Source organism: Xiphophorus couchianus, chromosome 6, assembly GCF_001444195.1.
Source record: "Xiphophorus couchianus chromosome 6, X_couchianus-1.0, whole genome shotgun sequence".
Classification (NCBI taxonomy): domain Eukaryota; kingdom Metazoa; phylum Chordata; class Actinopteri; order Cyprinodontiformes; family Poeciliidae; genus Xiphophorus; species Xiphophorus couchianus.
In genome coordinates, this window is record NC_040233.1 from 21,050,952 (window position 1) to 21,066,687 (window position 15,736).

A 15,736-nucleotide genomic window follows, 5' to 3' on the forward strand; every position below is an offset into this window, starting at 1 on the left:
CAGATGGACAGACATTCTCCTTCAGCACTCTCTGATAGAAAATATACAAGTTGGTATTATGTTTTACACCATATGTAATATAATAAGAATACATACCTTCCAAAAACATCTACAGTTTTAATGTTTTTCCCCAAAGTCTTGTGGATCATCAAGATGTTTTATTGGGGGGATAAATAGGAGTTGGGTCTTTCTGTCTTGTTTTTTAACTCAGTATTCTCCCATGGAGAATTCAGTCTCTTTCTTATTGTTTAATTAAGAAGATGGATGTTGGCTGAAGTGCTTGAATATTCCATTGCTTTAGATATTGTACAGTGCTAATCTATGACCTCCTGGATGAGTCATTGATGGACTTGATGGCTTTGATTTTACTGTTGCCATCTTTGTCTAAAACAATGTATTTGATGAGGTGAAAAGTACATTTGAAAATTTTGTTTTTCAGTGTAACCTATCCATTAGTTTTGATTCAGACTTTGGTATACATATAAAATAGTAGTCATTTTTAAATAGTTATTGGGTTGAATATCATTTTTCTTTAACTTTCAAGGTGGGTTTGCTCTTGCAGGTTAATAAACCATAAAAATTCCCACTGGCCGTTTTAAATGGAATTCCAGGACGCATTTCCAATTCGATAAGCTGCTAAAACTTAGAGGACTAACAAAGCATAACCTTGAAATATACAAACATCCCCAGGAGACTCTGATAATATATGTCCACTTACATGTTTGTTGGATAATAAAACAGCTTCGAAAATAATTCGCCCTTCTTTCTTTATCATAAGGAGGGAGGAAAAAATAATGTTACGGGAGGATAAATATGCAAAATCCCTATTCTTAAATCTGCAAGGCTTCGAGTACACACATGCATAATTTTCGCAAACACACAGTTTCCCCATTCCCTTTGGTCAAACTCCGCTAGCCATGGAGCTAATCATCCACAACAGATGTTCAGAAATGTTCAGTCGGATTTATGACGGAGCTCAGAGGAACAGCCAAGTCAGCCCCTGGTGCCGTTTTTCTTTCCCGTCCTACAAGGACAAGGGATTGCACCAAGAGAGGATGTCAGCACAACAATTCTCTCCCCCCGCCAAAACTACCATCCGAGACGAGTGCGCCTTAATAGATCACAGAGACTCAGGACCTCGGGGGGAGTTTTGCTCATTTATCCCCAATAATACTTGGTGCGATGTTACTCATCCAGCGATGCTTCAACTGTGTTTCACCCTCCACGTAATGATGTTTGTTATATAAGTCTGTGACACTGCTGATACTGCAAGCAGGACTGTGATAAATATTTTTAGATGAAGCAATGCATAACATTGCGTTGCCTTGATGATAAAACAACACATCTACATCACCAGGTGCAAACAAGATGTAGTGAATAAATATCAGTTTAAGAATTTCATTGCTCTTGACTATTGCAATTCATAATGACTGTGAAATGGAACTGATTTCAATACATTAGCACAACAAAAGATATTTAAAAAAAGATATGAATATAAAAGTATAAAATAAAAATCCTTCAGGTTTGTTGAATATATTCAGATTTTTTAATTTCTCTTGTTTAGGAATAAAATCCTTTTCAAGGTTGAATGGACCTTCAAGCAGAACTGCAATAAAAAACTACCCACAATTGAGCACAATGTCTAAACTTATATCTGTATTTCATTTGAAAATAAATTTGATGAGTTTGCTTGTGCAATGCTCAAAGCTTTTTTTAAACAGACCTCTCTGTCCACATGTATGTATGTATGTATCAAGGCTGTGAGAGTGAGGGAGAGCAAGAATTTCATCAAATGATGAAATTCTTGAAGGTTGAACTGAGCTTTCCACCTGTTTATTGTGGAACATAAAGGTTTCTGAAACATTGATAGCCTTCTAGAAATCTCAAAGTTCAGGTAAGAATTTTCATTTTCTTGCTAAAATGAAAGAGAATCTCTTTCCGACACTTAGAAAGTCGGACAGAGATACGTTGGAATTGGGGATTATATAATCGATGGAAGAGATGGTTTGAACTTTCTCCTTCTCTCTCGGTTCATTTGGTCCTGTTCTACATCAATTCAGCCTCTTTTGTAACTCCTCTTGGATTTGGGATTGGAGTTCAGGTATTATTTGAGCTTTTGAGATGCTAATCAGCAGTTCCCAATTGTAAAAACAATACCTTGTCGACATTTCTATGCACAATAACTGTCCTAAAGCAAAAAAAAAAACAAAAAACTGAACTCCATTAAGCTGCACAGCATCCAAACCAGTTTATTATTCATAATAGTGTGGGTAATATATTTTATGTGCCTGCCATTACCAAACAGCAGACTTTGTCTTTCTTATAAATGAGGGAAAAGTATAGAAACCTTCTTTCAGCCTACTGATTTGCAGTGTTCAGCAAAAGGTGGAGATCAGGCAGTCCAGCATGGCTGCTCTGGACACTGCATGTCTGTAAATGCAACTCCAAAAAAGAAAGATGTTTTCTGTCCTAAATAATGATTCAAACCTGCATCTCATGGAAACTTAGGTTACCTTATTAAAACGTAATTATATTTCAACTGTAAAAATAAACAATATGTTTCAGCTTCCCGTGCTGCAACAATAGTACATAAATTTGTGAAATGAGCCATGCACAGTGAATAGAAACTTGTCAAAATCTACTCCATAACTATCTGCAGGAGAAAGAACAGCCAATCTGGACAGCCTGTAAACATCTCATTTCATTACAAGCTCGCAAGAGTTTGAGGGGAATCTTCTGGAGGATAATGAGTCCACCCACACATCCATAAGGAGAGGGAAAAAGTAGTATATTTGTGGGTGTAAAATGTTTGTGCCAAATCAAATGTCACATGAATCTGAAATGAAAATCGCCGGAACAAACTGAACCTCGGAGTGGGAGGTAAATTTTATTAAATGCATGACATAAGCCATTTCATTTTGAGTGTAATCCCATTTGGGTGCAATGTAAAAGCACACAGATGGCTCTTGAGTTGTAACCCTCAATGAAAGTTTTAAACTGTTGCCCAAAGGGACGTTTGGTAGTTCAAGCAGTTTAAAGGCTTCTATCGAGCCCCACCCACCTCTCTCAAGAGCTTGAATAGAGTTGGAAACCCCCCCCCGCTTTACCAAGACAGACAATTTATAACACTACAACAACCATCCATCCCCCCACTTGTTTCATCAGACTTAAGGGAAGTTGACAACCTTTCAAAACTGAAGCAGCCAGCCTCTCTTTACTACCAAACCCCACTTAACAATTGAAGAGTAGTTTAGTATGTATTTTTTTCTGGTAAGGTTGTGCAAAGCTTGTTGTGTGGCTCAAGGGTTGAAGCATTCATGAATCAACCTACCAAAAACTCAGGCTACTGCAGGATGGGATGAATCACACTAGCCCTGGGTTTTATCAATTTTCCTGTCTATAACAAGTCTACAGAAACACTTAACAAGGTTAAGCTTGGAGGTAGGGAAACAAGTTTCTCGCTGCCAGTTCAGCAGAGATTTACGGAGTGATCTGAATGAATGACACTCGCACCGCAGAAATAAACTCGGCTTCATTGTTGGAACTGATAATCATCTATAAGTCAAGCAGTATAAGCCTTCTGCTCCCCTTCAGCTTTTTCACATTTGGTTATATTACAACCACAAAATTATGTATATTTATTTTTAATTGCATGTAATAAACTAACATAAACCACTAAATAATAGTGAATTGGAAGAAAATTTATATTTTCTATCGTTTTTAGAGATTTTATGGTGTTTCCGTACACTGTTATGATGATGACGGTCAGATTTATGTCCCACTCAAAATAGACAACTATGTATTTCGTCACATAACTACTTAGGGGTTATGATGTGATAAAAGACTGGATGGCAATGAATTTTGTAAATTTTAACAAGATAGTGGTGATGGTTTTAGGTGGTACCACTGAGTCCCCTCCTGTAGATCTGGGCTTCACAGTTCCCCTATTTTAGTCTCACTTCCCCGACTCCCAACACATTTTGGGCTAAGTTTTAAAATTCTTTTATTTACTTCTAAATTTCTAAATAGTTCCAAGTTACTTCTCTGTGCTACTGCAGCCTTTTACACTTTGTTTTATTGAGTTCTAACTATTGTAAATACACATCTGCTTTATATCTTTTAATGCATTCTTTTATTCTATTCTTTTTTTGTGCTTACCTTTCTATACAGTACTGTGGCTCCACTGTGGCTGTAGTGCTTTATAAAAAGTTGGCTTGGACTGAATACACTGAAGTTTGTTCAAACAGCATGAATTCCTCTGCAAGTCGCTGTAGCTATAAATCTGCTGCATTATCTAAAGTAATCCAATTCTGTTAATCTTTTAAAAGGAATGCAAACTGTTGTGCATAACTTCCTCATTCACCAGGGGACGTTGTCAAACACAATACTGGCTGCACGCCAGTGAAAAAATGCTGACCCGTGTCATAAACACTGAGCTGTGAAAGTCAGTGTGCTGCTGCTGATGGGCTCTTTAGACTAGCACTATGTCATCATGTCCAGAAGCACAGCTGGGCAGCACCTGTTAGTTTAACATTCCCAGGCAATTTGCAATGTACTCAGGGTTGGCTACTGCCACTGGTTTTGTTGGCTAATTTGCTTCCAGGCTGAAACTGGGGGGGATTTATATAGAATGCACAGACCACACTGTTGCTTACAAATATGAGTTGGGCATATTTGCAGTTTGTTAGTGTAACATTTAACCTCACTCTGAGATGCAGAATGAGATGGGTTAGTGGGCTAGTTCAGGCAAAGCAGCAAGCATGAGTAAATATCTAATTATGTCTAATCATATGTAATTTTCTTGATGCAAGGCACCAAATTAGAATTCATTAATTCACATTAAAACATGCAGAATCTGCCCTGCGACAGGCTGGCGACCTGTCCAGGGTGTACCCCGCCTCTCGCCCGGAACGTAGCTGGAGATGGGCACCGGCAACCCTCCCGACCCCATTAGGGACAAGGGTGAACGGAAAATGGATGGATGGATGGACATGCAGAATCTGCATAGAGGAGCTAGTTGAATATAAAATGGTCTACAAGAATGCAAAACTGAATTCTTTCGCAATGGGAAAAAAAGCTTTTGAACATTGTACTTTTGCTCAACATTTGTCAAGGACACGATTATGGCTGTGATTTGTTTTTTCTTCCCAGGACTGTCTGCAGATAACACTGGCTCCTGCATTGAGGGGGAAGGTGATGGTACGACAGGAGGCATAAAAAATACAAAGGACATGGGAAAAAAAGAGCACATAAAAACACAGATAAGATAGTGATTTAATGGTTCTGACCTTCAGTGGGAGCAGGCATGTGTACTGGCCTGTAAAGATGCTGTATGTATCAACATATGTGGAGGTAGCAAATATAAAGCCCAAAGGCCATATTTCAGAGCCAAAATCCTTGAAAGTAAAAATAATTTCAAAAGGCAATTTCTGAAGCATAAAGAGGTAAATCTTTAAAACTAGATATTCACTACCAAATATGGACGATGAGCTACAATCTGTACAGGTACTATCTCAAAGTCTCCTCCTCATGAGATAATTCACAAATTTATTAACTCAATTTGGATCCGGATACTTAGCTTTAGTTACTTTTTTGGGGTGGTAGCCATTATACTATGTGCTTCAAATGTAAAGTTGTTTTTTTAGCTACTTTTGTCTGGATTTTTGGGCTGTTCTTTGCTCACATTTCTAGAGACTTTGATTTAGGTCATTGAAATTTATATAGATTATTCGGAATTAGTTTATTAATTGTCCTTTGAAGCCCCAGTACCTTGCTTTCTAGACGTTCCTGCAATGTCTATATGGACGTATGGTTACAGGCAGCATGAGAAGAGAAAAAAAAAAGGCCACAACAACATAGGTTGAAGGGATAGAGGAAGGAACCTCTATTCCTGGTTCTCATTGAAAATCAAAAACAATGAGCGCTCTCCATTACACTCTGTTGCTGTCAACTGGCAGGGCACGCTCTCGAAGGGGAACAGCCGAGCATGCCGCCGAATGCAAGGGACAAATCATTTTTATCTGGGACCCCGGCGGGTATTGACAAACCGAGGATGCATTTAGATAGCCCAATTAAAATGGGGAAATGAAGCAACATCGAAGCACTTTACAATATCTTGCCCCCTTCCTGCCCTCGAGGGGGTGGGTGGCGGGACACCCTACGAGTTTTTTTTTTCCTTTGCGAACTAAAACTAAGTGATACCATGTTGTGGTGGGTTTTGGGGTGACAGAGGAAGTAAAGAAGCAGGTGGCTCAGAGAAGTTGCTTTGAGGTGAAATATGGAATATGGAAGGCGGTAATGTTTGTGGGAGGCAATAATGAGCCCAAGTGACATATGTCTTCAAATGGAATGGCCAAATTTTGCACAATGCTCTTTGGGAGTAAAACTGACTGCTTTAGTAACAAGACGCTCAAAGCTATATTACAAGGTCAGGACCTGCAAGCAAGAAAAGGAGCTCAATACATCTCTCCAAGTTCAAGGGGAAGCTGACAATCGATATGGAAATACCCTCCACGTATTCAGATATACTTTAGCTGGTGACCTTTAATGTCATCCACTTCCTCATACTCCTCTCCCCACTTGTGTATGACTCCCACCGGTTTAATTTTCAGTCCACTATTTGTCTTCTTGATCAATGATCATCCCGCTGAGATTACAGTCAAGAGCATTTTTCAAAAAGATATCTCTGCGCTGGCAGACACACAAAAATCCCATTCATCAGACTCCTTCAAGTATGTTAAAAGGTTACAAGACTAGGATATCTCATGATGTCTCACCTTCTGTGTAGGAGGAATGAGAGTTCTAGCCAAAGCAGCCCATTTCATTCTCAGAAGCAGGCGAAAAAGGCAGAGCAACAATGTGGTATGCTCCGAGCAGCTGTTCAGTAGTGTTACATTTCACAGGCTGTAGTCAACAGAAACGCAAAGATGCAAGGCCTTTCTACAATGCCTCCTGTTTCTATGGCTATTGTCAGAGAAAAAACTCCATCTCTAGATATAAAGGTCTGTTTCTAGAGAATATTTCCTCTACATATAAGTACTACATATATCATTTCGTCTATTAAATGCCTAAAGCATTTGTTGGAATGGGTTTATTATGTAAAGTAAATAATTTACATTTTATGTTACTAGAATGTAGAAATGTTTATACCAGAAGGAGGGGTAAAAGTACACTTAAGTCACTGGGTGTTTCCAAATTCAGTGTCTGGTTGAGTTCTTGGTTTACCATGAAGACCAGAAGATAAGCAGCTATGAAACTGGACGCTCTGGCCTTCACTTTTATTCCCGCCATTACTGCTGTGTACGTTCTGTCACCTAGCAACCGTAACGTCAACAAATCAAGCTGGTAAAAAAAAAAGCTCAAAGTCTTCCTGGATTTTTTATTACTTTTATGCCCTTTTTATTCAATTGCACGAGAGAATGAATCAAATTAATATATTTCTAACATCTATTTAAAAAACATGCTGGTCTGACAACACAACCACTTTAAGCTTTCAGTTTTCATACAGCCAAAGTTGAATACTTATATTTAAAACCATATTTCTCTCCATTAAAGAACATTAATTTGTTGGTAGAGCAGTTGTTAGTTGTCTTTATATCTCGTCTTTCACTCTCTTTTGCTGTTTCTTATTTCAACACAGAACACCAAATTCTCCCAGATAACTTAACCGAAAAAAAGAAAGAGCTGAGCCAAAAAGCGAAGCTCTCGATTTACCGGTCGATCTACGTTCCCACCCTCATCTATGGTCATGAGCTTTGGGTCATGACCGAAAGAACGAGATCGCGGATACAAGCGGCCGAAATGGGTTTTCTCCGTAGGGTGGCTGGGCTCTCCCTTAGAGATAGGGTGAGAAGCTCAGTCATCCGGGAGGGACTCAGAGTAGAGCCGCTGCTCCTTCACATCGAGAGGAGCCAGTTGAGGTGGCTCGGGCATCTGGTGAGGATGCCTCCTGGACGCCTCCCTGGTGAGGTGTTCCGGGCACGTCCCACCGGGAGGAGGCCCCGGGGAAGACCCAGGACACGCTGGAGGGACTATGTCTCTCGGCTGGCCTGGGAACGCCTCGGGATTCCCCCGGAAGAGCTGGAAGAAGTGGCCGGGGAGAGGGAAGTCTGGGCCTCCCTTCTGAAGCTGCTACCCCCGCGACCCGACCTCGGATAAGCGGAAGAAGATGGATGGATGGATGGATGGAACTTAACCGAACTGAGCTTTTTTAGGGCTATTACACTAGCGTGTTGCCAGCCAGCCTAAAAACAAGTCTATTAACCAAATCTTTTAGCAAAACATGGCAACCAATAATAGTAGCATGCTCTTGCTTCATCACACTAAGTCAGATTCTGATAACTAGATTGCTCTTAGCAATACAGACCTCACTTTGACAAGAAATAATGCTGCATTTCAATATAATGAGATCTTGTATCTTAACACCTATAAATGTCATATAAAACACTGATCAGCATCCAATTCTTCAGTATCACCAGAAATCTAAACTCTGAACAATGGATTTAGAAGAACTACTCGTGTTTTCACCATTCTATGACACATTTTTACTTCCCATCCTTGCATTAATTTGGTGTGGAGTGCTTTAGATAATTAATCTGATTAATTTATTTATTTTTGAAGAGACTACAAAAAGTAACATGTCTTTTGTATTCTTTATCTGTATGCACAAGTGAGTGACATTAGTTCCTGACATTTTAATCTACATACATGTTTTGAGACTTCAAGCAAATAGTAATTGAGTGTTGGGTTTAAAGGGCAATTACATAAAGCTCATATTCCTTTCAAAATAAAATACTGAAATACAATGATAATCAAAACAAGCACTGAAGATACATGGTGTATAAAAAGTGTACCTTCAGTCCCCCTGATGGAGCAGGTATAATATGTATGAGAATGACGATGACAAATCTAAAAAGCTTTCTGTGAGTTTTCTCATAAAAGCCCCACAGAGCAGTCTCTCATTACTAGGGGAGGCTACACTTTGTCTCTGACAGGACAAGCTTCCAGATGCTTTTCCTCAATCCATTTCTGTTCCAGGTGAAAGGAAGAAAAAGGTGTTACAGTGGCACTCAGGAAAATAAGTAGCTTCACTGGATAAAGGGAAAAGTGTCAATTACTTTTCTTGTGCACTCAAAGGTTTTGTGGGTGTTTGTGTCAATATGCACCAATGGTTCTGCATGGTTCATCATTTTATAGGATTTCAAACAGCAGATTTGAAATAAAACATTTTAGTAATCATTTTCTTTTGGTCCAATACACTTATTGAATAGAAAGGGCTGAGTAAATACAAAATGCAGATTTCAAATGAGGATTTCACTTATTAAAGGAGAAATAGCTTTCCAAGCCAACTTGGCTTCAATAATTTCATGTGATATATAAAATATAACAATCCCCTAGATCTAATAACTTGTTCAGCCCTTGGCAGCAACAACTCCTGTTTGAGATAACTGGCAATAAGTTTTACATCCCAGGGGAGTAATGTTGGATAACTCTTATTTGTAGAAGTGTTTTAATTTAATCACATTCGTTTTTGAACATGAACAGTATGTTTAAGGTTATGTCACTCAATCTAAATCAGATATACGTCTGGACTTTAACTAGATCACTCCAAAACCTTTGTTTTGAGTTTTTTGAGCAACTTAGGGGAAGACTTACTGGTGCACATTAGATCATTAGCCCAAGGCCAGTTGAGCTTAAAAGTCACAAACCAATGGCCAGACATTCTCTTTCAGGTACTTTTGCTAGAGAGTAGAGTTCACAATCAATCAATCACATGAAATTATTGTAGCCTTGAAGCAACTCCAGTTCCTCAGGTTACCACTTTATCTCTTCGTCTGAAATGAGCTAGTATTCCACCAGATGTGATGGGAATCACAGTTTCCAAAAAGTTAATATTTGTTTTATACAATATTTTTTCCAAATTCTTGGAGATAAGATCATTAAACGGATCTTTGTGTTCTTTGTTTTAGCCTTGAAACTCTCCCATGGATGCAGTTTGGCTGTTTTTGTTGGAACATGAATCCTGACATTAGGTGAAGCAAGAGAAACCTGCAGTGTTCTGGATCAGTCAATGAGCTCTTGGAGTTATTTTGATAGGTGCACTCTTCCACATTTACCCAGTTTTTAATATGTCTCACTAAAGTTAATTTTACTCAAAGCCTTAAACATGGCTTTATAATCCCTTACAAATTGTAATGCAGTGCATCCTTTGTATATAAGGGGGTTATACACTACAACCACCCACGAATAGCTATAATGCGACAGTGCTTGATAACCCCCCCCAAAAAACCACTCCTAACTGCATATTTTAATAGTTCAAAGGAAAAACATATCTACCTACCTATCTATCTTCAGTGCCAATGAAAATAAATTGCACTTCTAGATTGGCTGCTCTGCAAACATCAACCAATAGTGTGAGGACTGGACATGAGTATAGAAACTGAACCCAAATGAGTGTGCTATTATATTTTTATATAAGGCCAGGTTGGTGCAGCTGAAAACTGCTTTTTGTATTTACTACGGTGATCTTTTTATGATTTTATGGTTTGTTTGACATCTAATTGGCATTTAAAATGTGTAAAAAAGATTTTTTTTAAATTATAAAAGGGGCAAATTATTTTTCATGGTACTGAGTATTAAAGTCTACTTTTGCTTGCGTATAAAGAGACAAGAAGGTTTTCCTATTTGTTGTAAATAGGAAAGATGTAATGTAAAATGTAATGTATGTAAAGTACAACCTATAGAGTGAGAGATGTAGGTCTTGGCTAAGTCAACACTAGATGTTCTCTTCTAACTCTACTAAAAACCAGAAAGATGCACATCAAAAATACCCTAAAACTGATACATAACAGGCACGAGAACACTCCTTTCCATCAGCACCACACACACATATGCACCCCCTTTCAACAGATGAAAAGGCTGTCAAATGAAAGCGTAATCCATCACTTGTGCCATTTTGCATTTGCAGGGTCTCCTCTCTTTAACAATGGCTTGACTGACAAGGAAAGATAAGGGCCCACTGTTGACCAAAACAATGGCAACATCATCACTCTATAGCTTCCAGACACAAAATATATGTTGGTCTTTTGTGTTAAAATTAGTCTCTGGCATCTAGAGCTTCATCTGGAGGTGGAAAGGGATGAGAAAAAACACCTCTCTCACACCAATAGTGTCAAATTTGGCATTATAAATTAATTATACTTAACTTCCAAAACCTAGATTCCACAAAAACCTATAGCATAGTTTTCAAGAAATTTCAGTGCTTTGCTCTTCATTATCCATTCAAATCAGGGAGAAACAAATGGACTTCCACTGGCTAAAACGCCATCCCAAAATAATTAATGCAATGAAATATTCAACATAAAACTCCCTATTATAGCACCAGCACTTCATAAATTTGCAGAGAACAAATGAGTGGATTAATCTGAGTGCTAATGGAGAAGAAAGGCACTCTCTATGTTCCAATTTAACTTTATTTCTAAGAGCCATACCTTCCAATGTTCATCTGTGAGATTTCTGGTGTTTGGCACACAAGCTGGACAGAGTTTACAGCATTGGTCTGTTTCGTCATAAAATACGACTTAATGTCCTAAAGGAGGCAGCTTGTACTGACAAAGATCTTAGCTTAAGTGCTCCAGGGAGAGGGTGCAATTTTATAAATGTCGAAAAAACTTTGCTTTTACCTCTGGAAGGGGTATTTTTTGTCAAGCAATCAAGTATTAAAGTGCAAGGGAAAAGTCAAGGAGAAAGTCAAACAACAGCAAAAAATCTTTTAGTTGTACATATTCTTAAAAAAAAAGCACACAAGTTATTAGAGGTAATAATGCACAAACTAACTTTTAGTCATTTTTGAAGATTTCAAAAAGTATGTGAGCTGTTTGAAAGATGAAATAACAACCCAAAAATTGTTGCTTTTGTGACGTCAAAGCTTTGTAGGACCTCTGAGATGCTTGCAGTTGAATCAACAGACAAATGTTCATGTGGGAAAAGGGATCAGACAGCAGCGCAAAGCAGAGATAAAAAGGACAGCAACACATTTCTTTTATTCTACATCCAAAGCAAGAGATGCAAAACCATTTATTTATACTTTTGAAGCTTTTGTTTCCCTTTAGCTTTAGCTAAACGTGGATTGATTAATCTCACAAATAACACAAAGTTCACAACAGCTACTTAAAATGCTTTTTATGTATAGCTCAAAAACAAAAGGAAAAAACTGTATCATAAGTCCTAATTGGCTTCCACTTACAGTGCCTTGATAAAGAATTCATACTGCTTGAACATTTTCACATTTTGTTGCTGCTCTTGTGTAAATGAATCTTTCACCCAGTCGCACGTCTTTTAAAGCCTCTAACAGGTTTTTAGCTCCAACTCCAACCAGATTTATGGAGCGCAAGGTTCATGCTGTCAACAGATGTTCCCACTTGAGCTGTGGATTTCTGCTGCTCCTCCACAGCTAACTTGGGCATCTTGACAGCCTTGTCCAGCCTATTTTAGGCATGCAACCATGTTTAGTTAAGACTGCTGCGATATCGCTTAAAAATGTTAGATAATCAAAGGTTAGGTTGTAATTTTTTAAGCATAACTTTTGCCCTTCCTGCCTGACCTGTCTGCTGTGTTCGTTGGTCTTCATAAATGCTATTTGATCCCTAATGTTCTATAGCAAACATCAGAGAACAGATGAATATATACAAATTAAATTACCCACAAGTAGAGTCTAATTAGAAGACTTTTGAATGTGGTTTGCTGCAATGGATTTTATTTAGGGGATCTTAGTAAAACTGAGCTGAATTTAAATTCAAAGTATAGCTTACAAAGCATAGGATTCCCCCGAAGGAGCTGGAACAAGTGGATGGGGAGAGGGAAGTCTGGGCCTCCCTTCTGAAGCTGCTACCCCCGTGACCCGACCCCAGATAAAGCGGAAAAAAATGGATGGAAGGATGGATGGATGGAGCATAGTTTTCAGATTTATATTCGTTTAAAAAATGTTTCGCTTCCACTTCATTCTTTTTTAGTAGTAGGAGCTTTTCTATCACATTGAATTGATTGTTTATGGCTGCAACACAAATTTGAAAAGAATTTAAGAGGAATTAGACATTAATGGTGTAACCCTAACCCCATAATAGCATTTTAGAGGGTTACTGGAGGTCAAGATCAGATACTTCTACCATTTTATTTGACAGCTCTTTGTTTATTAAGAGGTTTCCCATCATGGTGTTCATAATAGGTCTGGCAAATGGAGCCGCATTCCTAGAGGTACTGAGTTCCTTTACGGCTCCCAACTGTCTGACACACCAGCATGGTATATAGTGGGCCACCATGTTGGTCACACTGAAGGACCCTCTTCCTCCTGCGTGAAATCAAATATTTCAGCAAGAAGGTCAAATCCATGCCGAAGGTCACACGCCGTGCCTTGCTTCCCAGTAAACACAGCGTGCCATTACAGCCTCAGATCAGAGAGGTGCAATGTGGTTTAAGGTTTGCCTGCTGTAAGGGTTATAGAAGAGACTTTTACATGTTCTGATCTTTTAACTGATCCCATTTTCTTTTTCCCTGCCATCTCCTAATGTACTGTGCCCGAATTGAACTTCAAGAGTTGTTTCCCAGCAGAAAGATCTTCAGATTCTTTGGATCTCCATCCGAAGTTTCGCTACATCTCTGACAACAGTGATGCACAAACAGCGTCTCTTTGTCACCGTGACAAAGACCCGGGTTTCACTTGTCTTGTCGATGTGACCTTTATTGCTGAGCTTAAAACACCTGACCGCGCGGATGCTTCCTCATTTCACTTTTAAATTTCATCTCTGCGTACGGATCTATAGCAAGGTTTGCATTTTTAACATGTTCTTTACATATAAATCACAGCCAACATATGAAATGTAATCAGTTTATTCCAGCTGTTAATAAGATCAGACGGGATGAAAAGTTCTACATGAGCAGAGTGTGATTTCCAGCGATAATGTTTGTAAAAATCTGCATATTTCTAAAGATTTATTTAATACTAGAAAACTAGCAATTCAAGAATTAGTAAGTCAAATAGGACGTAACACAGTAGTAATAGAAACATTAAAACTGAATTAACATTTCTATTTGGGTTTTTTGTGATAAACAGGCAGTTTATTTTTTTACAACAGTAGTTATAGATGATAATGGTATCCCTGTGGAAAAAGCCTTGAATTAAATGAATCTTTTTTGAATATTGTAATCTTAGAGTGAAAGTTTTAGAAAGAATTTATTTTTAATTAGCGTATATTTATGCAGTTGGGATAATTACCTGTGAAACACTTAATTCATAATAAAAATCACTGGTGAAAACACACAAAAATCCCCAATTTTTGTTGTTGTTTTTTATTCATACTCAACTTTTGTAAGGTGATCAAAGCATGCAGGAACATTAAATTAATTTTATTTCTCTGGGGTGTAAATTAGACATGACTGAGTAAGGACCAAAGTTTATCCATCTACCACAAAATAGAGAGCAGAATGATGAGAGTTGTAGTTAAAATTAGCATCTTAAGTTCACTGTTGGAGAACTGAAGCAGAGTGACCAGGTCTCCATAGCAACCATTAGTTGTATTTCATCCTACCATCACATAAACATGTGGAGTTTAATATTCTAGTGACATAGCCACAGGCCACGGTCAGAACCAACAATGCTTGATCGCCTGGGTGTAAATAAAAGGACGGAAAAGTGGAGAAGTCCTTCATGTTCACTGTTAAATACAGCAGAATGTCTGTCATGTTGTGGTTCTGTTTTACTACCAGAGTTCCCAGAAAAGAGCATAATATCACAATCTCTTAAAAAAATAAATAAATGCCTTCAATATCCAGAGCCTGAAAGCTGCAGTATAAACAATCATGTTCTTTTTTTTTTTTTTTACATACTTCTTTAAACGGACTTGAGACTATGTCTCAACAGTAAACCATGAGACAGATAACTGAGCTCCTCTGCCTCCTCCCTGTGATCTTACTGCCATCTGAAAAAACTTGACCGTTTGATCAGAAACAACCAATCAGAGCCAGGAGGAGTGTCTTGCATTGCAGTGTCAATCATGCTTGCATTCACGCTGCTCCTCACCCTCTTCTCTTGCTCTCTGCTACATTATGACTGGTTCACCCCAACAGAGTCCATCATGAATACTTAGGCTGGTTAGTCCTGAGAATTCTCCACCATCAGCACATTGAACAGCGCAAGTGTGACTGACAGAACTCATACACATGCTGTGTTTTTTACAAATATATAGATGTCGGTCCAGTCAACAGTCTCTGTAATATATAGTAACTCCTGAATATTGTGTCCAAACACTCCATGATGTTGCACACATTGATATTGTGGTGATGACTGCGATTTGATTTATGTACTTCTAATAAAAAGTAACTTCAATGTTTATAAAAAAAGGGTATGAAAGAAATGCGTCATATTCAGGTCGTCAGTAAGTTTGCAGTTTGAGTTCTCCTTGACATAAGAGGAATGCACTCAGATGCGCAAATTTGAAAAGCCGCAGTAAAAAAAAAAACCTCATACAGACTGCATTCATGTCGGATTTACCGTTACACTACACAGGTGTTTCTGCATGTTTCGTCTACCTTGTGCATTCGAATGGCAATAAAATCCTCTTAGGGGACAAATAAGCATTCAGAAAAATCCTCATACAAATTTTCCCGAGGAGCAAATTTGTCAGCAGATGGCCAGGACTAGTGGGCGGACAAGCTACCGTGCACCTAAATATGTTCACTGCTG

The 15,736-nt window shown here is 38.4% G+C and overlaps 1 protein-coding gene across 3 annotated transcripts in view; it reads right to left on the reverse strand.

The window, feature by feature from the left end:
* LOC114147024 (protein tyrosine phosphatase receptor type F) overlaps positions 1–15,736 on the reverse strand; it is a 240,532-nt gene that overhangs the window by 176,581 nt on the left and 48,215 nt on the right. The gene's annotated exons all lie outside the window — the stretch shown is intronic.